General features: G+C 45.6%; 1 long non-coding RNA gene across 1 annotated transcript in view; it reads right to left on the bottom strand.

The window, feature by feature from the left end:
- Positions 1 to 12,258: 12,258 nt before the first annotated feature.
- Positions 12,259 to 25,735, bottom strand: part of LOC115184142 (uncharacterized) — a 58,568-nt gene continuing 45,091 nt past the window's right edge. Inside the window, exon 2 of the long non-coding RNA XR_003874202.1 lies at positions 12,259 to 12,871. This is a non-coding gene — a long non-coding RNA (uncharacterized LOC115184142). The remainder of the gene's footprint in view (positions 12,872 to 25,735) is intronic.

Raw genomic sequence — 25,735 nt, 5'->3', positions numbered from 1 at the left:
CTGACATAATACAATACAAGCTGTTGATTCCTGCCTGTCATAATACAATACAAGCTGTTGATTCCTGCCTGTTATAATACAATACAAGCTGTTGATTCCTGCCTGTCATAATACAATACAAGCTGTTGATTACTGCCTGTTATAATACAATACAAGCTGTTGATTCCTGCCTGTCATAATACAATACAAGCTGTTGATTCCTGCCTGTCATTATACGATACAAGCTGTTGATTCTTGCCTGTTTTAATACATAATACAATACAAGCTGTTGATTCCTGCCTGTCATAATACAATACAAGCTGTTGATTCCTGCCTGTTATAATACAATACAAGCTGTTGATTCCTGCCTGTTATAATACAATACAAGCTGTTGATTCCTGCCTGTCATAATACAATACAAGCTGTTGATTCCTGCCTGTCATAATACAATACAAGCTGTTGATTCCTGCCTGTCATAATACAATACAAGCTGGTGATTCCTGCCTGTCATAATACATTACAAGCTGTTGATTCCTGCCTGTCATAATACAATACAAGCTGTTGATTCCTGCCTGTCATAATACAATACAAGCTGATGATTCCTGCCGGTCATAATACAATACAAGCTGTTGTATCCTGCCTGTCATAATACAATACAAGCTGTTGACTACCTGCCTGTCATATACAATACAAGCTGTTGATTATTGCCTGTTATAATACATAATCAATACAAGCTGTTGATTCCTGCCTGTCATAATACAATACAAGCTGTTGATTCTTGCCTGTTATAATACAATACAAGCTGTTGATTCCTGCCTGTCATAATACAATACAAGCTGTTGATTCCTGCCTGTTATAATACAATACAAGCTGTTGTTTCCTGCCTGTTATAATACAATACAAGCTGTTGATTCCTGCCTGTTATAATACAATACAAGCTGTTGATTCCTGCCTGTTATAATACAATACAAGCTGTTGATTCCTGCCTGTCATAATACAATACAAGCTGTTGATTCCTGCCTGTCATAACACAATACAAGCTGTTGATTCCTGCCTGTCATAATACAATACAAGCTGTTGATTCCTGCCTGTCATAACACAATACAAGCTGTTGATTCCTGCCTGTCATAATACAATACAAGCTGGTGATTCCTGCCTGTCATAATACAATACAAGCTGTTGATTCCTGCCTGTCATAATACAATACAAGCTGTTGATTACTGCCTGTTATAATACAATACAAGCTGTTGATTCCTGCCTGTCATAATACAATACAAGCTGTTGATTCCTGCCTGTTATAATACAATACAAGCTGTTGATTCCTGCCTGTCATAATACAATACAAGCTGTTGATTCCTGCCTGTCATTATACAATACAAGCTGTTGATTCTTGCCTGTTTTAATACATAATACAATACAAGCTGTTGATTCCTGCCTGTCATAATACAATACAAGCTGTTGATTCCTGCCTGTTATAATACAATACAAGCTGTTGATTCCTGCCTGTCATAATACAATACAAGCTGTTGATTCCTGCCTGTCATAATACAATACAAGCTGTTGATTTCTGCCTGTCATAACACAATACAAGCTGTTGATTCCTGCCTGTCATAATACAATACAAGCTGTTGATTCCTGCCTGTCATAATACAATACAAGCTGTTGATTCCTGCCTGTTATAATACAAAACAATACAAGCTGTTGATTCCTGCCTGTTATAATACAATACAATACAATACAAGCTGTTGATTCCTGCCTGTTATAATACATGATACAATACAAGCTGTTGATTCCTGCCTGTTATAATACAATACAAGCTGTTGATTTCTGCCTGTTATAATACAATACAAGCGTTTGATTCCTGCCTGTCATAATACAATACAAGCTGTTGATTCCTGCCTGTTATAATTCATGATACAATACAAGCTGTTGATTCTTGCCTGTCATAATACAATACAAGCTGTTGATTCCTGCCTGTCATAATACAATACAAGCTGTTGATTCCTGCCTGTCATAACACAATACAAGCTGTTGATTCCTGCCTGTCATTATACAATACAAGCTGTTGATTCCTGCCTTTCATAATACATAATACAATAAAAGCTGTTGAATTTCTCTCTCTCTCTCTTTCAGTAGATTCAAAACCCTATGTATTTGTGTCTGCATTAGCGAATGTCCATCTATCTTCCATCAAATAAAATAGCAGACAGATGTACCCTACTGTTCACTCCTACATCACAGCACTGCTGAGAGAGAGAGAGACAGCGAGAGAGAGAGACAGCGAGAGAGAGAGACAGAGAGCGAGAGGGAGAGACAGAGAGCGAGAGAGAGACAGAGAGCGAGGGAGAGACAGCGAGAGAGAGAGACAGCGAGAGAGGGAGAGACAGAGAGCGAGGGAGAGACAGCGAGAGAGAGAGACAGCGAGAGAGGGAGAGACAGAGAGCGAGAGACAGAGCGAGAGAGAGACAGCGAGAGAGACAGCGAGAGAGAGAGAGACAGAGAGAGAGGGAGAGACAGCGAGAGAGAGAGAGACAGCGAGAGAGAGCGAGAGATCGTGATTAAGAGAGAGTCAGTCAGAGAGAGAGCAAAAGAGAGAGAGGAGAAATCGTGACAGAGAGAGAGAGAGAGAGTTTATTGTGAAAGCTGTTCCCAGCACCAGCCACTGTGTGATAGGTGGAAGCAGTACTGGGGGTGAATTGAGGCACTTATCTCCGTGGGAGGAGAGACAGCAGGAAAAACCCAATATTGATGTGACTGTTTTCTCCTTCCTCACACATCAGCTGGAGTCCTGAGGGGGAGGACGCGATAAACAAGAGGATTGGAGATTGTTGTTTTAGTTTGAGCTAATATCTCTTCCGTTCCTGCCATTATACAGGAAACAGAGATGGTGATGTACAGGACATTACACTAACCTCTCTAAAAAAAACAGCAGGAGGTTTCATAAAACAATCACCACAAACAAGTCCACACGAAGCTTCCTGAAGGGTCGTTTTTTTGTCATTTCGATCGAGACGTTATAATAACAACATATTTATTTTGGAGAGTCAAAAAAAACCCGACGCTTCTCTCTGCTGTGTTCTGATTGGCTGAGCCCCAGCTCCCAGCTCTCCTGTTGGCCAATCCGCGAGCCCTGTCATAAACATTGCTGAGGGACTTAACTTTGGATCTCTATTGGTTGACGGCCAGACTGGCTTAACACCAATTAACCTCCTGCCTGTGTAGCAAACAGATTAAAAATTCTTTATCACTTTCAACACCCCCAAAATAACACCCAGACAATCACTCTCAGTTCAACACCCCCCAAATAACACCCAGATCATCCCTCTCAGTTCAACACCCCCCAAAATAACACCGGTATCATCCCTCTCAGTTCAACACCCCCAAAATAACACCCAGATCATCCCTCTCAGTTCAACACCCCAAAAATAACACCGGTATCATCCCTCTCAGTTCAACACCCACAAAATAACACCCAGATCATCCCTCTCAGTTCAACACCCCGAAAATAACACCCAGATCATCCCTCTCAGTTCAACACCCCCCAAAATAACACCGGTATCATCCCTCTCAGTTCAACACCCCCAAAATAACACCCAGATCATCCCTCTCAGTTCAACACCCCCCAAAATAACACCGGTATCATCCCTCTCAGTTCAACACCCCACAAAATAACACCAGTATCATCCCTCTCAGTTCAACACCCCACAAAATAACACCGGTATCATCCCTCTCAGTTCAACACCTCCAAAATAACACCCAGATCATCCCTCTCAGTTCAACACCCCCACAATAACACCGGTATCATCCCTCTCAGTTCAACACCCCCAAAATAACACCGGTATAATCCCTCTCAGTTCAACACCCCCAAAATAACACCGGTATCATCCCTCTCAATTCAACACCCCCAAAATAACACCCAGATCATCCCTCTCAGTTCAACACCCCCAAAATAACACCCAGATCATCCCTCTCAGTTCAACACCCCATAAAATAACACCGGTATCATCGCTCTCAGTTCAACAACCCCAAAATAACACCCAGATCATCCCTCTCAGTTCAACACCGCCAAAATAACACCCAGATCATCCCTCTCAGTTCAACACCCCCAAAACAACACTGGTATCATTCCTCTCAGTTCAACACCCCACAAAATAACACTGGTATCATCCCTCTCAGTTCAACACCCCCATAAAAACACCCAGATCACCCTCTCAATTCAACACCCCCAAAAAAACACCGGTATCATCCCTCTCAGTTCAACACCCCGAAAATAACACCCAGATCATCCCTATCAGTTCAAAACCCCCCAAAATAACACCGGTATCATCCCTCTCAGTTCAACACCCCCAAAATAACACCCAGATCATCCCTCTCAGTTCAACACCCCCAAAATAACACCGGTATCATCCCTCTCAATTCAACACCCCCAAAATAACACCCAGATCATCCCTCTCAGTTCAACACCCCCAAAATAACACCCAGATCATCCCTCTCAGTTCAACACCCCATAAAATAACACCGGTATCATCGCTCTCAGTTCAACAACCCCAAAATAACACCCAGATCATCCCTCTCAGTTCAACACCGCCAAAATAACACCCAGATCATCCCTCTCAGTTCAACACCCCAAAACAACACTGGTATCATTCCTCTCAGTTCAACACCCCACAAAATAACACTGGTATCATCCCTCTCAGTTCAACACCCCCAAAATAACACCGGTATCATCCCTCTCAGTTCAACACCCCATAAAATAACACCGGTATCATCCCTCTCAGTTCAACACCCCCAAAATAACACTCAGATCATCCCTCTCAGTTCAACACCCCCCAAAATAACACCGGTATCATCCTTCTCAGTTCAACACCCCACAAAATAACACCGGTATCATCCCTCTCAGTTCAACACCCCCAAAATAACACCGGTATCATCCCTCTCAGTTCAACACCCCCAAAATAACACCGGTATCATCCCTCTCAGTTCAACACTCCGAAAATAACACCCAGATCATCCCTCTCAGTTCAACACCCCCCAAAATAACACCTGTATCATCCCTCTCAGTTCAACAACCCCAAAATAACACCCAGATCATCCCTCTCAGTTCAACACCCCCAAAATAACACCCGTATCATCCCTCTCAGTTCAACACCCCACAAAATAACACCTGGACAATCCCTCTCAGTTCAACACCCCCAAAATAACACCGGTATCATCCCTCTCAGTTCAACACCCCATAAAATAACACCGGTATCATCCCTCTCAGTTCAACACCCCCAAAATAACACCCAGATCATCCCTCTCAGTTCAACACCCCCATAAAAACACCCAGATCACCCTCTCAATTCAACACCCCCAAAAAAACACCGGTATCATCCCTCTCAGTTCAACACCCCACAAAATAACACCGGTATCATCCCTCTCAGTTCAACACCTCCACAAAATAACACCGGTATCATCCCTCTCAGTTCAACACCCCACAAAATAACACCGGTATCATCCCTCTCAGTTCAACACCCCACAAAATAACACCGGTATCATCCCTCTCAGTTCAACACCCCACAAAATAACACCCAGATCATCCCTCTCAGTTCAACACCCCACAAAATAACACCGGTATCATCCCTCTCAGTTCAACACCCCCAAAATAACACCGGTATCATCCCTCTCAGTTCAACACCCCCAAAATAACACCGGTATCATCCCTAACTATATATCCCTCTCAGTTATACTGTTATATATAATAATATTCCAGCTTGAGGACCCAGCATTAAGACATGTAGAGGATCCACTGTTTGAACTGCCACTCTCCGCTGTCCCTGACACCAGAGCTGATAGGAAAGGCCTGTATGAAAGGCAGGTAGGAAAGGCAGGTAGGAAAGGCCTGTAGGAAAGGCAGGTAGGAAAGGCAGGTAGGAGAGGCCTGCAGGAAAGGCCTGTAGGAAAGGCCTGTAGGAAAGGCAGGTAGGAAAGGCAGGTAGGAAAGGCCTGTAGGAAAGGCCTGTAGGAAAGGCCTGTAGGAAAGGCCTGTAGGAAAGGCAGGTAGGAAAGGCAGGTAGGAAGGCCTGTAGGAAAGGCCTGTAGGAAAGGCAGGTAGGAAAGGCAGGTAGGAAAGGCAGGTAGGAAAGGCCTGTAGGAAAGGCCTGTAGGAAAGGCAGGTAGGAAAGGCAGGTAGGAAAGGCAGGTAGGAAAGGCCTGTAGGAAAGGCAGGTAGGAAAGGCAGGTAGGAAAGGCCACTAATACGGAGACAGATTATAACTTCGGCTGTGCAGGTTTTATGAATTTCACTGTGCTCATCTCGTAAACGCTTTCAAGAAGAGTAATGTAAAGTCTACAGAGCCACTTTGTTTTGAATCCGGGTCTATGTTGCAGACAGGGGCCTTGTTTCCATGGCACCCAGCCTGGCGTTCTGTTATTGCAGATAAACATGAAAGATGTGACTTTTTGTTGTTGTTGTTGTTGTGACTCTGACGATATTATCTTCCAGGCTAAGGCTGCTGTGCCTGAGTTAATACACACACACCACACACACACACACACACACACACACACACACACACACACACACACACACACACACACACACACACACACAAGCCGCTGGGACTTGGTTCTTCAGGTTTTTGGGAGGTTTGCTGAAGCCGCTGGGACTTGATTCTTCAGGTGATTCAAATTCATTCATGTATTCAGACTCCTCACTATTCACCTGTCAAAAGGCCTGTAGGAAAGGCAGGTAGGAAAGGCAGGTAGTAAAGGCCTGTAGGAAAGGCAGGTAGGAAAGGCAGGTAGGAAAAGCAGGTAGGAAAGGCAGGTAGGAAAGGCCTGTAGGAAAGGCAGGTAGGAAAGGCAGGTAGGAAAGGCAGGTAGGAAAGGCAGGTAGGAAAGGCAGGTAGGAAAGGCAGGTAGGAAAGCAGGGTAGGAAAGGCAGGTAGGAAGGCCTGTAGGAAAGGCAGGTAGGAAAGGCCTGTAGGAAAGGCAGGTAGGAAAGGCAGGTAGGAAAGGCAGGTAGGAAAGGTAGGTAGGAGAGGCCTGTAGGAAAAACAGGTAAGAAAGGCAGGTAGGAAAGGCAGGTAGGAAAAGCAGGTAGGAAAGGCCTGTAGGAAAAACAGGTAAGAAAGGCAGGTAGGAAAGGCAGGTAGGAAAGGCAGGTAGGAAAGGCCTGTAGGAAAATCAGGTAAGAAAGGCAGGTAGGAAAGGCCTGTAGGAAAGGCCTGTTGGAAAAACAGGTAAGAAAGGCAGGTAGGAAAGGCCTGTAGGAAAGGCAGGTAGGATAGGCAGGTAGGAAAGGCCTGTAGGAAAGGCAGTTAGGAAAGGCCTGTAGGAAAGGCAGGTAGGAAAGGCAGGTAGGAAAGGCAGTTAGGAAAGGCAGGTAGGAAAGGCAGGTAGGAAAGGCAGTTAGGAAAGGCAGGTAGGAAAGGCAGGTAGGAAAGGCCTACATGTCCTAAGTCTGAATCGGGCCCATAGGGATGTTCGGGCTGATCCTCATCACAGAAGTAGAGGAAGATCTGTGTTCTAGTTTGATTGAGAATTAAAAGGCAATGTTCCCGCGTTGGTGGCGACTGCATTTCACCGTAAACGTTTATATGACGGCTCAAACGGAAATTACCTTTAAATCCTAAAGCAGATCTTACGCAATACGGATTGGATGAAACCTGTAGTGTGGGAAGAGGAGAGACTGTATCACACCTGAGCTCATCTGGACTCTGCATTGGAGAGGTCCCAAATCACTCACACACACACACACACACACACACACACACATCCTCACAGCACCCTGTGAAGTGGAAGAGAGAAGCAGAGGGGGAGTGATGGATTGAGTTAGAAAGGAGATAATGGACTCCTGGGGAAACTAATCTGGGGATGGGAGGGGAGAGACTGAATTCACTGACCCACTCACACACACACACACACACACACACACACACTCTCTCTCTGTCTGTCTGTCTCTCTCTCTCTCTCTCTCTCTCTCTGTCTCTCTCTCTCTCTCTCTCTCTCTCTCTGTCTCTGTCTCTATCTCTCTGCTTCTCTCTTCTCTCGTCTCTCTCCTCTCTCTCTCTCTCTCTCTGTCTCTCTCTCTCTGTCTCTCTCTCTGTCTCTCTCTCTCTCTCTCTCTCTCTCTCCTACCACCTCCTATCTCCCTCCTACCACCTCATCTATCTTCCCTCCTCTACGCCTCCTCCTCTCCCCCCTCCTCTCTACCCCTCCCCCTCCTCTCCCCTCTTCCTCCTCTACCCCTCCTCTCTCCCTTCCAATCTCCCCCTCCTCCTCTCTCCCCCTCCTCTCTACCCCTCCCCCTCCTCCTCACCTCCTCCTCCTCTCTACCCCTCCTCCACTCCCTTCCTCCTCTCTAACCCCTCCTCCTCCCCCTCCTCCTCTCTAACCCCTCCCTCCTCTCCCTCCTCCTCACCTCCTCCTCCTCCCCCTCCTCCTCCCCTCTCTACCCCTCCTCCTCTCCCTCCTCCTCACCTCCTCCTCTCTACCCCTCCTCCTCTCCCTTCCTCCTCTCTACCCCTCCCCCTCCTCCTCCTCCTCCTCCTCCCCCTCCTCCTCTCCCTCCTCCTCCCCCTCCTCTTCCTCGTCTCTACCCCCCCCCTCCTCCTCCTCCTCCTCCTCCCCCTCCTCCTCTTCCTCCTCCCTCCTCCTCCCCCCCCTCCTCCTCCTCCTCCCCCTCCTCCTCTCTACCCCTCCTCCTCCTCCTCCCCCTCCTCCTCTCTACCCCTCCCTTCTCCTCCTCCTCTCTACCCCTCCTCCTCCCCCTCCTCCTCTCCCTCCTCCTCCCCCTCCTCACCCTACCCCTCCTCCTCCCCCTCCTCCTCTCCCTCCTCACCCTCCTCCTCCTCTCCCTCCTCCTCCCCCTCCTCCTCCTCCCCCTCCTCCTCTCCCTCCTCCTCCCCCTCCTCTTCCTCGTCTCTACCCCCTCCTCCTCCTCCTCCTCCTCCCCCTCCTCCTCTCCCTCCTCCTCCTCCCTCCTCCTCCCCCCCCCTCCTCCTCCTCCTCCCCCCTCCTCCTCTCTACCCCTCCTCCTCCTCCTCCCCCTCCTCCTCTCTACCCCTCCCTTCTCCTCCTCCTCTCTACCCCTCCTCCTCCCCCTCCTCCTCTCCCTCCTCCACCCCCTCCTCCTCCCCCTCCTCACCCTCCTCCTCCTCCTCCCCCTCCTCCTCTCCCTCCTCCTCCCCCTCCTCCTCTCTACCCCTCCCTTCTCCTCCTCCTCTCTACCCCTCCTCCTCCCCCTCCTCCTCCTCCCCCTCCTCACCCTCCTCCTCCTCCCCCTCCTCCTCCCCCTCCTCCTCTCCCTCCTCCTCCCCCTCCTCCTCTCCCTCCTCCTCTCTAATCCACTTCACCTTCTTCATGTTGTTCTCATATCCTCCTGAGACCATTTCATTGTTGTCCCTTCGAGATGACATCAGTTCCTGGTCCGTATCTCTGAGGCCGTACGAGCCACTGTATTAAGTCCTGTTGTCCCTTCGAGATGACATCAGTTCCTGGTCCGTATCTCTGAGGCCATACGAGCCACTGTATTAAGTCCTGTTGTCCCTTCGAGATGACATCAGTTCCTGGTCCGTAGCTCTGAGGCCGTACGAGCCACTGTATTAAGTCCTGTTGTCCCTTCGAGATGACATCAGTTCCTGGTCCGTATCTCTGAGGCCGTACGAGCCACTGTATTAAGTCCTGTTGTCCCTTCGAGAGGACATCAGTTCCTGGTCCGTAGCTCTGAGGCCGTACGAGCCACTGTATTAAGTCCTGTTGTCCCTTCGAGAGGACATCAGTTCCTGGTCCGTAGCTCTGAGGCCGTACAAGCCACTGTATTAAGTCCTGTTGTCCCTTCGAGATGACATCAGTTCCTGGTCCGTATCTCTGAGGCCATACGAGCCACTGTATTAAGTCCTGTTGTCCATTCGAGAGGACATCAGTTCCTGGTCCGTATCTCTGAGGCCGTACGAGCCACTGTATTAAGTCCTGTTGTCCCTTCGAGAGGACATCCTGGGCTTTTCAATGATCTCATATGTGTGGGGGTGTGGCTTTTGACAACTTCATCTTCCTGGTTCTTTAAAAAAATATATATATTTATTAATGATAATTTCAGTGAGTTTTATATTCAAACGTTTTCTAGTAAGTGAATATCTCAGGAATAGTTTGGTGAGTTGTCAGGACTGTAAGAAACAGGAACAAATAGGAACTTATCAAGAAATGTCCTCCGTAGTGGACACCTGGACGCCACAACTATGTCCTCCGTAGTGGACACCTGGACGCCACAACTATGTCCTCCGTAGTGGACACCTGGACGCCACAACTATGTCCTCCGTAGTGGACACCTGGACGCCACAACTATGTCCTCCGTAGTGGACACCTGGACGCCACAACTATGTCCTCCGTAGTGGACACCTGGACGCCACAACTATGTCCTCTGTAGTGGACACCTGGACGCCACAACTATGTCCTCTGTAGTGGACACCTGGAACGCCACAACTATGTCCTCTGTAGTGGACACCTGGACGCCACAACTATGTCCTCCGTAGTGGACACCTGGACGCCACAACTATGTCCTCTGTAGTGGACACCTGGACGCCACAACTATGTCCTCTGTAGTGGACACCACAACTATGTCCTCCGTAGTGGACACCTGGACGCCACAACTATGTCCTCTGTAGTGGACGCCACAACTATGTCCTCTGTAGTAGACACCACAACTATGTCCTCTGTAGTGGACGCCTGGACACCACAACTATGTCCTCTGTAGTGGACACCACAACTATGTCCTCTGTAGTGGACACCACAACTATGTCCTCTGTAGTGGACGCCTGGACCCCACAACTATGTCCTCTGTAGTGGACACCTGGACCCCACAACTATGTCCTCTGTAGTGGACACCACAACTATGTCCTCTGTAGTGGACACCTGGACCCCACAACTATGTCCTCTGTAGTGGACGCCACAACTATGTCCTCTGTAGTGGACACCTGGACACCACAACTATGTCCTCTGTAGTGGACACCTGGACCCCACAACTATGTCCTCTGTAGTGGACACCACAACTATGTCCTCTGTAGTGGACGCCCGGACCCCACAACTTTGTTTTCCACCTACCGTACCCATTGACTGTAATGTTAATGTTTTCCACCTACCGTACCCATTGACTGTAATGTTCATGTTTTCCACCTACCGTACCCATTGACTGTAATGTTAATGTTTTCCACCTACCGTACCCATTGACTGTAATGTTAATGTTTTCCACCTACCGTACCCATTGACTGTAATGTTAATGTTTTCCACCTACCGTACCCATTGACTGTAATGTTAATGTTTTCCACCTACCGTACCCATTGACTGTAATGTTAATGTTTTCCACCTACCGTACCCATTGACTGTAATGTTAATGTTTTCCACCTACCGTACCCATTGACTGTAATGTTAATGTTTTCCACCTACCGTACCCATTGACTGTAATGTTAATGTTTTCCACCTACCGTACCCATTGACTGTAATGTTAATGTTTTCCACCTACCGTACCCATTGACTGTAATGTTAATGTTTTCCACCTACCGTACCCATTGACTGTAATGTTAATGTTTTCCACCTACCGTACCCATTGACTAGGTGTGTGTATTGAGAACCTCAGGGTTCATGGTACCACCACATGATGAAGGCCAGCATCCCGGAGTCGCCTCTTCACTGTTGACGTTGAGACTGGTGTTTTGTGGGTACTATTTAATGACGCTGCCAGTTGAGGACTTGTGAGGCGTCTGTTTCTCAAACTAATCACTCTAATGTACTTGTCCTCTTGATCAGTTGTGCACCGGGGCCTCCCACTCCTCTTTCTATTCTGGTTAGAGCCAGTTTGCGCTGTTCTGTGAAGGGAGTAGTACACAGCGTTGTACGAGATTTTCAGTTTCTTGCCAATTTCTCGAATGGAATAAGAATAGACTGACGAGTTTCAGAAGAAAGGTCTTTGTTTCTGGCCATTTTGAGTCTGTAATCGAACCCACAAATGCTGATGCTCCAGATACTCAACTAGTCTAAAGAAGGCCAGTTTTATTGCTTCTTTAATCAGAACAACAGTTTTCAGCTGAGCTAACATAATTGCAAAAGGGTTTTCTAATGATCAATTATCCTTTTAAAATGATAAACGTGGATTAGCTAACACAACGGGCCATTGGAACACAGGAGTGATGGTTGCTGATAATGGGCCTCTGAACGCCTATGTAGATATTCCATAAAAAATCAGCCGTTTCCAGCTACAATAGTCATTTACAACATTAACAAATGTCTACACTGTATTTCTAATAAATTTGATGTTACTTTAATGAACAATTTTTTTTGTTATTTTTTTTCAAAAACAAGGACATTTCTAAGTGACCCCAAACTTTTTGAACGGTAGTTTATATTATCAATGAAATACAATGACATTATTTTCCCCTTTTTTATATGATAAAAAAATGTTTTAAGAGGAGGAGAGTATTTCAGGCCAGAGACTTTAGCCTTTGTTAAATATCTCAGTATTAGGTTGTTAGTGAAACTTAATGGCAGGTATAGTCAGGTATATATATGATTGTCATATCCTCTTCCTGTCTGACATCATCCCGTCTCCTTCTAGAACATCAGACACAGTTCTGTTCTAGTTCTAGAACGTCTAGAGGTTCTCTTTACCCTCCTCTTCCCCTCAGACGGGTCCCTCTTCATTTCCTTTCCTTTCCACAGATAACAGGAAATGAAAGCGTTTGGAAGGGATGACGTTAACAGCTAGGTCGGTACATGTAAAGTGTCGTTAGTAGCGAAGTCAACACCAAGGCCAGTAGACGTGTGGCTGCTTGTGATCTGAGGGCCTGTGAGCTGGATCTGTCCCCCGTTTCAGAGTCCTCTCCCTGGGGGTGGTGACGGCGGTCGCTCCCTGGAGCCACTGAGAGAGAGAGAGAGAGAGAGAGAGAGAAGAGACAAAGAGAAGACTACAGTCAGGACAACATAGGCGTCTTTTGGTGACTGTAAACACTGTTGGCTTGGTTTAGGGCGACTAAGACAAACTCTGAGACAATAGACAGAAAGGCTGGAGTAGTTAAACTGTGGCTGAGCACCTTCAAAAACATCGGGCATATTTTACCATCAGCCCTAATACTGTAACCCACTGTCAACATCAGCCCTAATACTGTAACCCACTGTTACCATCAGCCCTAATACTGTAACCCACTATCACCATCAGCCCTAATACTGTAACCCACTGCCACCATCAGCCCTAATACTGTAACCCACTATCACCATCAGCCCTGATACTGTAACCCACTGTCACCATCAGCCCTAATACTGTAACCCACTGTCACCATCAGCCCTAATACTGTAACCCACTATCACCATCAGCCCTAATACTGTAACCCACTGTCATCATCAGCCCTAATACTGTAACCCACTGTCACCATCAGCCCTAATACTGTAACCCACTGTCACCATCAGCCCTAATACTGTAACCCACGGAACCATCAGCCCTAATACTGTAACCCACTGTCACCATCAGCCCTAATACTGTAACCCACTGTCATCATCAGCCCTAATACTGTAACCCACTGTCACCATCAGCCCTAATACTGTAACCCACGGAACCATCAGCCCTAATACTGTAACCCACTGCCACCATCAGCCCTAATACTGTAACCCACTGTCACCATCAGCCCTAATACTGAAACCCACTGTCATCATCAGCCCTAATACTGTAACCCACGGTAACCATCAGCCCTAATACTGTAACCCACTATCACCATCAGCCCTAATACTGTAACCCACTGATACCATCTGCCCTAATACTGTAATCCACTGTTAGCATCAGCCCTAATACTGTAACCCACTGTAACCATCAGCCCTAATACTGATGGTATACACAACTTTGGAAGTATGCTTGGGGTCATTGTCCATTTGGAGCTTTAACTTCGTGACTGATGTCTTGAGATGTTGCTTCAAAATATCCACATACTTTTCCTGCCTCATGATACCATCTATTTTGTGAAGTGAACCAGTCCCTCCTACAGCAAAGCACCCCACAACATGATGCTGCCACCCCTGTGCTTCGCGGTTGGGATGGTGTTATTCGGGCTTGCAAGCCTCCCCGATTTCTCCTCCAAACATAACGATGGTCATTATGGACAAACAGTTATATTTTTGTTTCATCAGACCAGAGGACACTTCTCCAAAAAGTACGATCTTTGTCCCCATGTGCAGTTGCAAACCGTAGTCTGGCTTTTTTTATGGCGGTTTTGGAGCAGTGGCTTCTTCCTTGCTGAGCGACCTTTCAGGTTATGTCGATATAGGACTCGTTTTAGTGTGGATCCTTTTGTACCTGTTTCCTCCAGCATCTTTACAAGGTTCTTTGCTGTTGTTCTGGGATTGATTTGCACTTTTCGCACCAAAGTATGTTCATCTCTAGGAGACAGAACGCATCTCCGTCCTGAGCGGTATGACGGCTGCGTGGTCCCATGGTGTTTATACTTGCGTACTATTGTTTGTACAGATGAACGTGGTCCCTTCAGGCATTTGGAAATTGCTCCCAAGGTTGAACCAGACTTGTGGAGGTCTACAATTTTTTTTTCTGAGGTCTTGGCTGATTTCTTTTGATTTTCCCATGATGTCAAGCAGAGGCACTGAGTTTGAAGGTAGGCCTTGAAATACATCCACAGGTACACCTCCAATTGACTCAAATTATGTCAATTGGCCTATCAGAAACTTCTAAAGCCATGACATCATTTTCTGGAATTTTCCAAGCTGTTTAAAGACACAGTCAACTTAATGTATGTAAACTTCTGAATCACTGGAATTGTGATTATAAGTGAAATAATCTGTCTGTAAACAATTGTTGGAAAAATTACTTGAGTCATGTACAAAGTAGATGTCCTAACCGACTTGCCAAAACTATAGTTTGTTAACAAGAAATTTGTGGAGTGGTTGAAAAACGAGTTTTAATGACTCCAACCTCAGTGGATGTAAACTTCCGACTTAAACTCTATATATTTTTTGTTTTGTGGATTACGTGTGTATTGTTATCTATTGCTAGAAACACAAGCATATTGCTAGGTATTACTGTTGGAGCTAGAAACACAAGCATATTGCTAGGTATTACTGTTGGAGCTAGAAACACAAGCATATTGCTAGGTATTACTGTTGGAGCTAGAAACACAAGCATATTGCTAGGTATTACTGATGGAGCTAGAAACACAAGCATATTGCTGGGTATTACTGTTGGAGCTAGAAACACAAGCATATTGCTAGGTATTACTGATGGAGCTAGAAACACAAGCATATTGCTAGGTATTACTGTTGGAGCTAGAAACACAAGCATATTGCTGGGTATTACTGTTGGAGCTAGAAACACAAGCATATTGCTAGGTATTACTGTTGGAGCTAGAAACACAAGCATATTGCTAGGTATTACTGTTGGAGCTAGAAACACAAGCATATTGCTGGGTATTACTGTACTGTTGGAGCTAGAAACACAAGCATATTGCTAGGTATTACTGTTGGAGCTAGAAACACAAGCATATTGCTAGGTATTACTGTTAGAGCTAGAAACACAAGCATATTGCTAGGTATTACTGTACTGTTGGAGCCAGAAACACAAGCATATTGCTAGGTATTACTGTTGGAGCTAGAAACACAAGCATATTGCTAGGTATTACTGCACTGTTGGAGCTAGAAACACAAGCATATTGCTGGGTATTACTGTTGGAGCTAGAAACACAAGCATATTGCTAGGTATTACTGTTGGAGCTAGAAACACAAGCATATTGCTAGGTATTACTGTTGGAGCTAGAAACACAAGCATATTGCTAAGTATTACTGTTGGAGCTAGAAACACAAGCATATTGCTAGGTATTACTGTTGGAGCTAGAAACACAAGCATATTGCTAGGTATTACTGTTGGAGCTAGAAACACAAGCATATTGCTAGGTATTACTGTTGGAGATAGAAACACAAGCATATTGCTAGGTATTACTGTTGGAGCTAGAAACACAAGCATATTGCTGGGTATTACTGTACTGTTGGAGCTAGAAACACAAGCATATTGCTAGGTATTACTGTTGGAGCTAGAAACACAAGCATATTGCTAGGTATTACTGTTAGAGCTAGAAACACAAGCATATTGCTAGGTATTACTGTACTGTTGGAGCTAGAAACACAAGCATATTGCTAGGTATTACTGTTGGAGCTAGAAACACAAGCATATTGCTAGGTATTACTGCACTGTTGGAGCTAGAAACACAAGCATATTGCTGGGTATTACTGTTGGAGCTAGAAACACAAGCATATTGCTAGGTATTACTGTTGGAGCTAGAAACACAAGCATATTGCTAGGTATTACTGTTGGAGCTAGAAACACAAGCATATTGCTAGGTATTACTGTTGGAGCTAGAAACACAAGCATATTGCTAAGTATTACTGTTGGAGCTAGAAACACAAGCATATTGCTAGGTATTACTGTTGGAGCTAGAAACACAAGCATATTGCTAGGTATTACTGTTGGAGCTAGAAACACAAGCATATTGCTAGGTATTACTGCACTGTTGGAGCTAGAAACACAAGCATATTGCTAGGTATTACTGTTGGAGCGAGAAACACAAGCATATTGCTAGGTATTACTGTTGGAGCTAGAAACACAAGCATATTGCTAGGTATTACTGTTGGAGCTAGAAACACAAGCATATTGCTAAGTATTACTGTTGGAGCTAGAAACACAAGCATATTGCTAGGTATTACTGTTGGAGCTAGAAACACAAGCATATTGCTAGGTATTACTGTTGGAGCTAGAAACACAAGCATATTGCTAGGTATTACTGTTGGAGCTAGAAACACAAGCATATTGCTAGGTATTACTGTTGGAGCTAGAAACACAAGCATATTGCTAGGTATTACTGTACTGTTGGAGCTAGAAACACAAGCATATTGCTAGGTATTACTGTTGGAGCCAGAAACACAAGCATATTGCTGGGTATTACTGTTGGAGCTAGAAACACAAGCATATTGCTGGGTATTACTGTACTGTTGGAGCTAGAAACACAAGCATATTACTAGGTATTACTGTTGGAGCTAGAAACACAAGCCTATTGCTGGGTATTACTGTTGGAGCTAGAAACACAAGCATATTGCTAGGTATTACTGACGGAGCTAGAAACACAAGCATATTGCTGGGTATTACTGTTGGAGCTAGAAACACAAGCATATTGCTAGGTATTACTGTTGGAGCTAGAAACACAAGCATATTGCTGGGTATTACTGTTGGAGCTAGAAACACAAGCATATTGCTGGGTATTACTGTTGGAGCTAGAAACACAAGCATATTGCTAGGTATTACTGTTGGAGCTAGAAACACAAGCATATTGCTGGGTATTACTGTTGGAGCTAGAAACACAAGCATATTGCTGGGTATTACTGTTGGAGCTAGAAACACAAGCATATTGCTGGGTATTACTGTTGGAGCTAGAAACACAAGCATATTGCTAGGTATTACTGTTGGAGCTAGAAACACAAGCATATTGCTAGGTATTACTGTTGGAGCTAGAAACACAAGCATATTGCTAGGTATTACTGTTGGAGCTAGAAACACAAGCATATTGCTAGGTATTACTGTTGGAGCTAGAAACACAAGCATATTGCTAGGTATTACTGTTGGAGATAGAAACACAAGCATATTGCTAGGTATTACTGTTGGAGCTAGAAACACAAGCATATTGCTAGGTATTACTGTTGGAGCTAGAAACACAAGCATATTGCTGGGTATTACTGTTGGAGCTAGAAACACAAGCATATTGCTGGGTATTACTGTTGGAGCTAGAAACACAAGCATATTGCTAGGTATTACTGTTGGAGCTAGAAACACAAGCATATTGCTGGGTATTACTGTTGGAGCTAGAAACACAAGCATATTGCTGGGTATTACTGTTGGAGCTAGAAACACAAGCATATTGCTGGGTATTACTGTTGGAGCTAGAAACACAAGCATATTGCTAGGTATTACTGTTGGAGCTAGAAACACAAGCATATTGCTAGGTATTACTGTTGGAGCTAGAAACACAAGCATATTGCTAGGTATTACTGTTGGAGCTAGAAACACAAGCATATTGCTAGGTATTACTGTTGGAGCTAGAAACACAAGCATATTGCTAGGTATTACTGTTGGAGATAGAAACACAAGCATATTGCTAGGTATTACTGTTGGAGCTAGAAACACAAGCATATTGCTGGGTATTACTGTTGGAGCTAGAAACACAAGCATATTGCTGGGTATTACTGTTGGAGCTAGAAACACAAGCATATTGCTAGGTATTACTGTTGGAGCTAGAAACACAAGCATATTGCTGGTTATTACTGTACTGTTGGAGCTAGAAACACAAGTCTGCCTTTACGTCCATAATAAAGGCATGACTTGGTACGGAGGAACAGCTGGTGAAAAGCCAAACATCATTCTCTGTTCAACCAAAATTCTCTCTCTGCTCCACTGTTGTTGCCATGGCTGCTGAGTGCCGGAAATGATTTGCGTAATTTCCAGGTAACCTGGTCTTTAAACGCAGACTATTTATAGGGTAATGGTTTTAGGACACATAACGACAACAACAACAAGCCGTTTTCAGAGGTCAAAATGAGTGAAACAGTCTGAAAACAGAGCCGCTAGATGAGAGATCTAAAGATGACGCTGTTAATCAATAGTAGTTAGATCAGGGAGACCTGAGTGGAAACATGATCAATACCCCCAGCATGCGCCAGGACGATCACGTCAACAACTAGAGGGAGACACTGTTACTGAATCCCAAATGGCACCCTATGCCCTACATGGTACACTACTTTAGACCAGAGCCCCATATAGTGCACTACTTTAGACCAGGGCCCTATGGGACCCTATTCCCTATATAGTGCACTACTTTAGACCAGAGCCCTATAGAACCCTATTCCCTATATAGTGCACTACTTTAGACCAGGGCCCTATAGAACCCTATTCCCTATATAGGGCACTACTATAGACCAGGGCCCTATAGAACCCTATTCCCTATGTAGTGCACTACTTTAGACCAGGACCCTATAGAACCCTATTCCCTATATAGTGCACTACTTTAGACCAGGGCCCTATAGAACCCTATTCCCTATATAGTGCACTACTTTAGACCAGGGCCCTATAGAACCCTATTCCCTATATAGTGCACTACTTTAGACCAGGGCCCTATAGAACCCTATTCCCTATATAGTGCACTACTTTAGACCAGGGCCCTATAGAACCCTATTCCCTATATAGTGCACTACTTTAGACCAGGGCCCTATAGAACCCTATTCCCTATATAGTGCACTACTTTAGACCAGGGCCCTATAGAACCCTATTCCCTATATAGTGCACTACTTTAGACCAGAGACCTATGTAGTGCACTACTTTAGACCAGAGCCCTATTCCCTATATAGTGAACTACTAGTGACCAGAGCCCTATTCCCTATCTAGTGCACTACATTAGACCAGAGCCCTATTCCCTATATAGTGCACTACATTAGACCAGAGCCCTATTCCCTATATAGTGCACTACTTTAGACCAGAGCCCTATTCCCTATATAGTGCACTACTTTAGACCAGAGACCTATATAGTACTATATAGTACACTACTTTAGCCCAGGACCCTATGTAGTGCACTACTTTAGACCAGACCCTATATAGTGCACTACTTTAGACCAGAGCCCTATATAGTACACTAAAGACATGGAGGGGGGCTTTTATTACAAAGCCATTCAATCATTCACTCTAATAAAACTACACTGAAGGAATAAACAAGCTAACATTAAACATCTCATTCCCTTCCCCTGTCTGAAGTTAAATCAGGCTACCAAATGAGTGGCCCTCTTCAGTCTGTATCGCTGAAACTAGAGAAAGGTCCTTTCCAGATTCAGTCCACATATGCAGTATTTTCTGTGAATTCGGTCTCTGCCAACGCAGGAACATTGCCTTTAAATGTGAATTGGGGTTGAGGGCTGAACTTCCACGATACGGACTGAATAGAGCCCGAGGTCTCTGTTACACCTGCGTTAGTGGGATACAATTACAGGTCCAAATCCTTCAGAGGAAGAAAACAAACAAGAAGACAATCAACAAGTAGCTAGCTGTTCTTCCAGGCTCTCTAGCTAGCTAGCTGTTCTTCCAGGCTCCCCTTTAGCTAGCTAGCTGTTCTTCCAGGCTCTCCTTTAGCTGGCTAGCTGTTCTTCCAGGCTCTCCTTTAGCTAGCTGGCTAGCTGTTCTTCCAGGCTCTCCTTTAGCTAGCTAGCTGTTCTTCCAGGCTCTCCTTTAGCTAGCTGGCTGTTCTTCCAGGCTCTCCTTTAGCTAGCTGGCTAGCTATTCTTCTAGGTTCTCCTTTAGCTGGCTAGCTGTTCTTCCAGGCTCTCCTTTAGCTGGCTAGCTGTTCTTCCAGGCTCTCCTTTAGCTGGCTAGCTGTTCTTCCAGGCTCCCCTTTAGCTAGCTAGCTGTTCTTCTAGGCTCTCCTTTAGCTAGCTGGCTAGCTGTTCTTCCAGGCTCTCCTTTAGCTAGCTAGCTGTTCTTCCAGGCTCTCCTTTAGCTAGCTAGCTGTTCTTCCAGGCTCTCCTTTAGCTAGCTAGCTGTTCTTCCAGGTTCTCCTTTAGCTAGCTAGCTGTTCTTCCAGGCTCTCCTTTAGCTGGCTAGCTGTTCTTCCAGGCTCTCCTTTAGCTAGCTAGCTGTTCTTCCAGGCTCTCCTTTAGCTAGCTAGCTGGCTGTTCTTCCAGGCTCTCCTTTAGCTAGCAAGCTGGCTGTTCTTCCAGGCTCTCCTTTAGCTAGCTAGCTGGCTGTTCTTCCAGGCTCTCCTTTAGCTAGCTAGCTGTTCTTCCAGGCTCTCCTTTAGCTAGCTAGCTGTTCTTCCAGGCTCTCCTTTAGCTAGCTGGCTGGCTGTTCTTCCAGGCTCTCCTTTAGCTAGCTAGCTGGCTGTTCTTCCAGGTTCTCCTTTAGCTAGCTAGCTGTTCTTCCAGGCTCTCCTTTAGCTAGCTAGCTGTTCTTCCAGGCTCTCCTTTAGCTAGCTAGCTGGCTGTTCTTCCAGGCTCTCCTTTAGCTAGCAAGCTGGCTGTTCTTCCAGGCTCTCCTTTAGCTAGCTAGCTGGCTGTTCTTCCAGGCTCTCCTTTAGCTAGCTAGCTGTTCTTCCAGGCTCTCCTTTAGCTAGCTAGCTGTTCTTCCAGGCTCTCCTTTAGCTAGCTGGCTGGCTGTTCTTCCAGGCTCTCCTTTAGCTAGCTAGCTGGCTGTTCTTCCAGGTTCTCCTTTAGCTAGCTGGCTAGCTGTTCTTCCAGGCTCTCCTTTAGCTAGCTAACTAGCTGTTCTTCCAGGCTCTCCTTTAGCTAGCTGGCTGGCTGTTCTTCCAGGCTCTCCTTTAGCTAGCTGGCTAGCTGTTCTTCCAGGCTCTCCTTTAGCTAGCTGGCTGGCTGTTCTTCCAGGCTCTCCTTTAGCTAGCTAGCTGGCTGTTCTTCCAGGTTCTCCTTTAGCTAGCTGGCTGGCTGTTCTTCCAGGCTCTCCTTTAGCTAGCTAGCTGGCTGTTCTTCCAAGCTCTCCTTTAGCTAGCTGGCTAGCTGTTCTTCCAGGCTCTCCTTTAGCTAGCTAGCTAGCTGTTCTTCCAGGCTCTCCTTTAGCTAGCTAGCTGTTCTTCCAGGCTCTCCTTTAGCTAGCTAACTAGCTGTTCTTCTAGGCTCTCCTTTAGCTGGCTAGCTGGCTGTTCTTCCAGGCTCTCCTTTAGCTAGCTGGCTAGCTGTTCTTCCAGGCTCTCCTTTAGCTAGCTAGCTGTTCTTCTAGGCTCTCCTTTAGCTGGCTAGCTGTTCTTCCAGGCTCTCCTTTAGCTAGCTGGCTAGCTGTTCTTCCAGGCTCTCCTTTAGCTAGCTGGCTAGCTGTTCTTCCAGGCTCTCCTTTAGCTAGCTAGCTGTTCTTCCAGGCTCTCCTTTAGCTAGCTGGCTAGCTGTTCTTCTAGGCTCTCCTTTAGCTAGCTAGCTGTTCTTCCAGGCTCTCCTTTAGCTAGCTGGCTAGCTGTTCTTCCAGGCTCTCCTTTAGTTAGCTGGCTAGCTAGCGGTTCTTCCAAGCTCTCCTTTAGCTAGCTAGCTAGCTGTTCTTCCAGGCTCTCCTTTAGCTAGCTAGCTAGCTGTTCTTCCAGGCTCTCCTTTAGCTAGCTGGTTATCTGTTCTTCCAGGCTCCCCTTTAGCTAGCTAGCTAGCTGTTCTTCCAGGCTCTCCTTTAGCTAGCTAGCTAGCTGTTCTTCCAGGCTCTCCTTTAGCTAGTTAGCTAGCTGTTCTTCCAGGCTCTCCTTTAGCTAGCTAACTAGCTGTTCTTCTAGGCTCTCCTTTAGCTGGCTAGCTGTTCTTCCAGGCTCTCCTTTACTAGCTAGCTAGCTGTTCTTCCAGGCTCTCCTTTAGCTAGCTGGCTAGCTGTTCTTCCAGGCTCTCCTTTAGCTAGCTGGCTAGCTGTTCTTCCAGGCTCTCCTTTCATCTGCTGTATCTATACTACCTTATTATAATAGTCTGCTGTATCTATACTACCTTATTATAATAGTCTGCTGTATCTATACTACCTTATTATAATAGTCTGCTGTATCTATACTACCTTATTATAATAGTCTGCTGTATCTATACTACCTTATTATAATAGTCTGCTGTATCTATACTACCTTATTATAATAGTCTGCTGTATCTATACTACCTTATTATAATAGTCTGCTGTATCTATACTACCTTATTATAATAGTCTGCTGTATCTATACTACCTTATTATAATAGTCTGCTGTATCTATACTACCTTATTATAATAGTCTGCTGTATCTATACTACCTTATTAACCATATCTTTACTAGTTACAGTAGATAAATCCATGACTAGCAGTCTGCTAACCAGTCTGCTAACCAGCCTGCTAACCATATCTTTACTAGTTACAGTAGATAAATCCATGACTAGCAGTCTGCTAACCATTTCTTTACTAGTTACAGTAGATAAATCCATGACTAGCAGTCTGCTAACCAGTCTGCTAACCAGCCTGCTAACCAGTCTGCTAACCAGCCTGCTAACCATATCTTTACTAGTTACAGTAGATAAATCCATGACTAGCAGTCTGCTAACCAGTCTGCTAACCAGTCTGCTAACCAGTCTGCTAACCATATCTTTACTAGTTACAGTAGATAAATCCACAACTAGCAGTCTGCTAACCAGTCTGCTAACCAGTCTGCTAACCATATCTTTACTAGTTACAGTAGATAAATCCACGACTAGCAGTTTGCTAACCAGCCTGCTAACCAGTCTGCTAACCAGCCTGCTAACCATATCTTTACCAGTTACAGTAGATAAATCCATGACTAGCAGTCTGCTAACCAGTCTGCTAACCATATCTTTACTAGTTACAGTAAATAAATCCACGACTAGCAGTCTGCTAACCAGCCTGCTAACCAGTCTGCTAACCATATCTTTACTAGTTACAGTAGATAAATCCATGACTAGCAGTCTGCTAACCAGTCTGCTAACCATATCTTTACTAGTTACAGTAGATAAATCCATGACTAACCAGTCTGCTAACCAGCCTGCTAACCATATCTTTACTAGTTACAGTAGATAAATCCATGACTAACCAGTCTGCTAACCAGCCTGCTAACCATATCTTTACTAGTTACAGTAGATAAATCCACGACTAGCAGTCTGCTAACCAGTCTGCTAACCAGCCTGCTAACCAGTCTGCTAACCAGACTACTAACCATATCTTTACTAGTTACAGTAGATAAATCCATGACTAGCAGACTACTAACCAGTCTGCTAACCAGTCTGCTAACCAGCCTGCTAACCAGCCTGCTAACCAGCCTGCTAACCAGCCTGCTAACCAGTCTGCTAACCATATCTTTACTAGTTACAGTAGATAAATCCACGACTAGCAGTCTGCTAACCAGTCTGCTAACCAGTCTGCTAACCAGTCTGCTAACCAGCCTGCTAACCAGACTACTAACCATATCTTTACTAATTACAGTAGATAAATCCAACTACATGAGTAGCAGAATGCTAACCAGCCTGCTAACCAGCCTGCTAACCATATCTTTACTAGTTACAGTAGATAAATCCAACTACATGACTAGCAGAATGCTAACCAGCCTGCTAACCAGCCTGCTAACCAGCCTGCTAACCATATCTTTACTAGTTACAGTAGATAAATCCATGACTACCAGTCTGCTAACCAGTCTGCTAACCAGTCTGCTAACCAGCCTGCTAACCAGTCTGCTAACCAGACTACTAACCATATCTTTACTAGTTTCAGTAGATCAATCCAACTACATGAGTAGCAGACTACTAACCATACCAATACAGAAAATCTACATGATTAATCGTGTTTTTACAGAAACACAAAAACGTCGAAGACACGGAATCTGGGTCTCGACGGACGCGGCTCTTTATTGACAGGTGCTAACGTGGATAAAACGACGCGAGCAGAGAGGAATTAAACGTCTAGAGAGGCGCCGCGGCGTCTCGTCTCCCTGCTGTCACTGTGTTTTGTTCAGAGTCTGTTTACGTTTGGAGTAATTTTAGCACACGCTCTGATCCAACACAGTTTAAAGTCATCACAGCTTGGAGGGACAACCACATACAGTATCTCAGGCATAGTCAGTACATGTTTCCTCAATAACGCGGCAAAAAGAGGCAACTGCCCTGTATAACTGCCCTGTGTAACTGCCCTGTATGACTGCCCTGTTTAACTGCCCTGTGTAACTGCCCTGTATGACTGCCCTGTTTAACTGCCCTGTATAACTGCCCTGTATAACTGCCCTGTATGACTGCCCTGTTTAACTGCCCTGTGTAACTGCCCTGTATAACTGCCCTGTGTGACTGCCCTGAATGACTGCCCTGTGTAACTGCCCTGTGTAACTGCCCTGTGTAACTGCCCTGTATAACTGCCCTGTGTAACTGCCCTGTGTAACTGCCCTGTGTAACTGCCCTGTATGACTGCCCTGTATAACTGCCCTGTGTAACTGCCCTGTGTGACTGCCCTGTATGACTGCCCTGTGTGACTGCCCTGTGTGACTGCCCTGAATGACTGCCCTGAATGACTGCCCTGTTTAACTGCCCTGTGTAACTGCCCTGTATGACTGCCCTGTATAACTGCCCTGTATGACTGCCCTGTATGACTGCCCTGTATGACTGCCCTGTATGACTGCCCTGTATGACTGCCCTGTATAACTGCCCTGTGTGACTGCCCTGTATGACTGCCCTGTGTAACTGCCCTGTGTAACTGCCCTGTGTAACTGCCCTGTGTAACTGCCCTGTTTAACTGCCCTGTTTAACTGCCCTGTTTAACTGCCCTGTGTAACTGCCCTGTGTAACTGCCCTGTGTAACTGCCCTGTGTAACTGCCCTGTGTGACTGCCCTGTATGACTGCCCTGTTTAACTGCCCTGTGTAACTGCCCTGTATAACTGCCCTGTGTAACTGCCCTGTGTAACTGCCCTGTATAACTGCCCTGTGTAACTGCCCTGTGTAACTGCCCTGTGTAACTGCCCTGTGTAACTGCCCTGTGTAACTGCCCTGTATGACTGCCCTGTTTAACTGCCCTGTGTAACTGCCCTGTATAACTGCCCTGTATGACTGCCCTGTATGACTGCCCTGTATGACTGCCCTGTATGACTGCCCTGTATGACTGCCCTGTATAACTGCCCTGACTGCCCTGTATAACTGCCCTGTTTAACTGCCCTGTTTAACTGCCCTGTGTAACTGCCCTGTATAACTGCCCTGTATAACTGCCCTGTTTAACTACCC

The sequence above is a fragment of the Salmo trutta genome, unplaced genomic scaffold (genome assembly GCF_901001165.1).
Source record: "Salmo trutta unplaced genomic scaffold, fSalTru1.1, whole genome shotgun sequence".
NCBI lineage: Eukaryota > Metazoa > Chordata > Actinopteri > Salmoniformes > Salmonidae > Salmo > Salmo trutta.
Note: the sequence above shows the minus strand (reverse complement) of the source record. Positions and strands in the feature narration are given on the sequence as shown.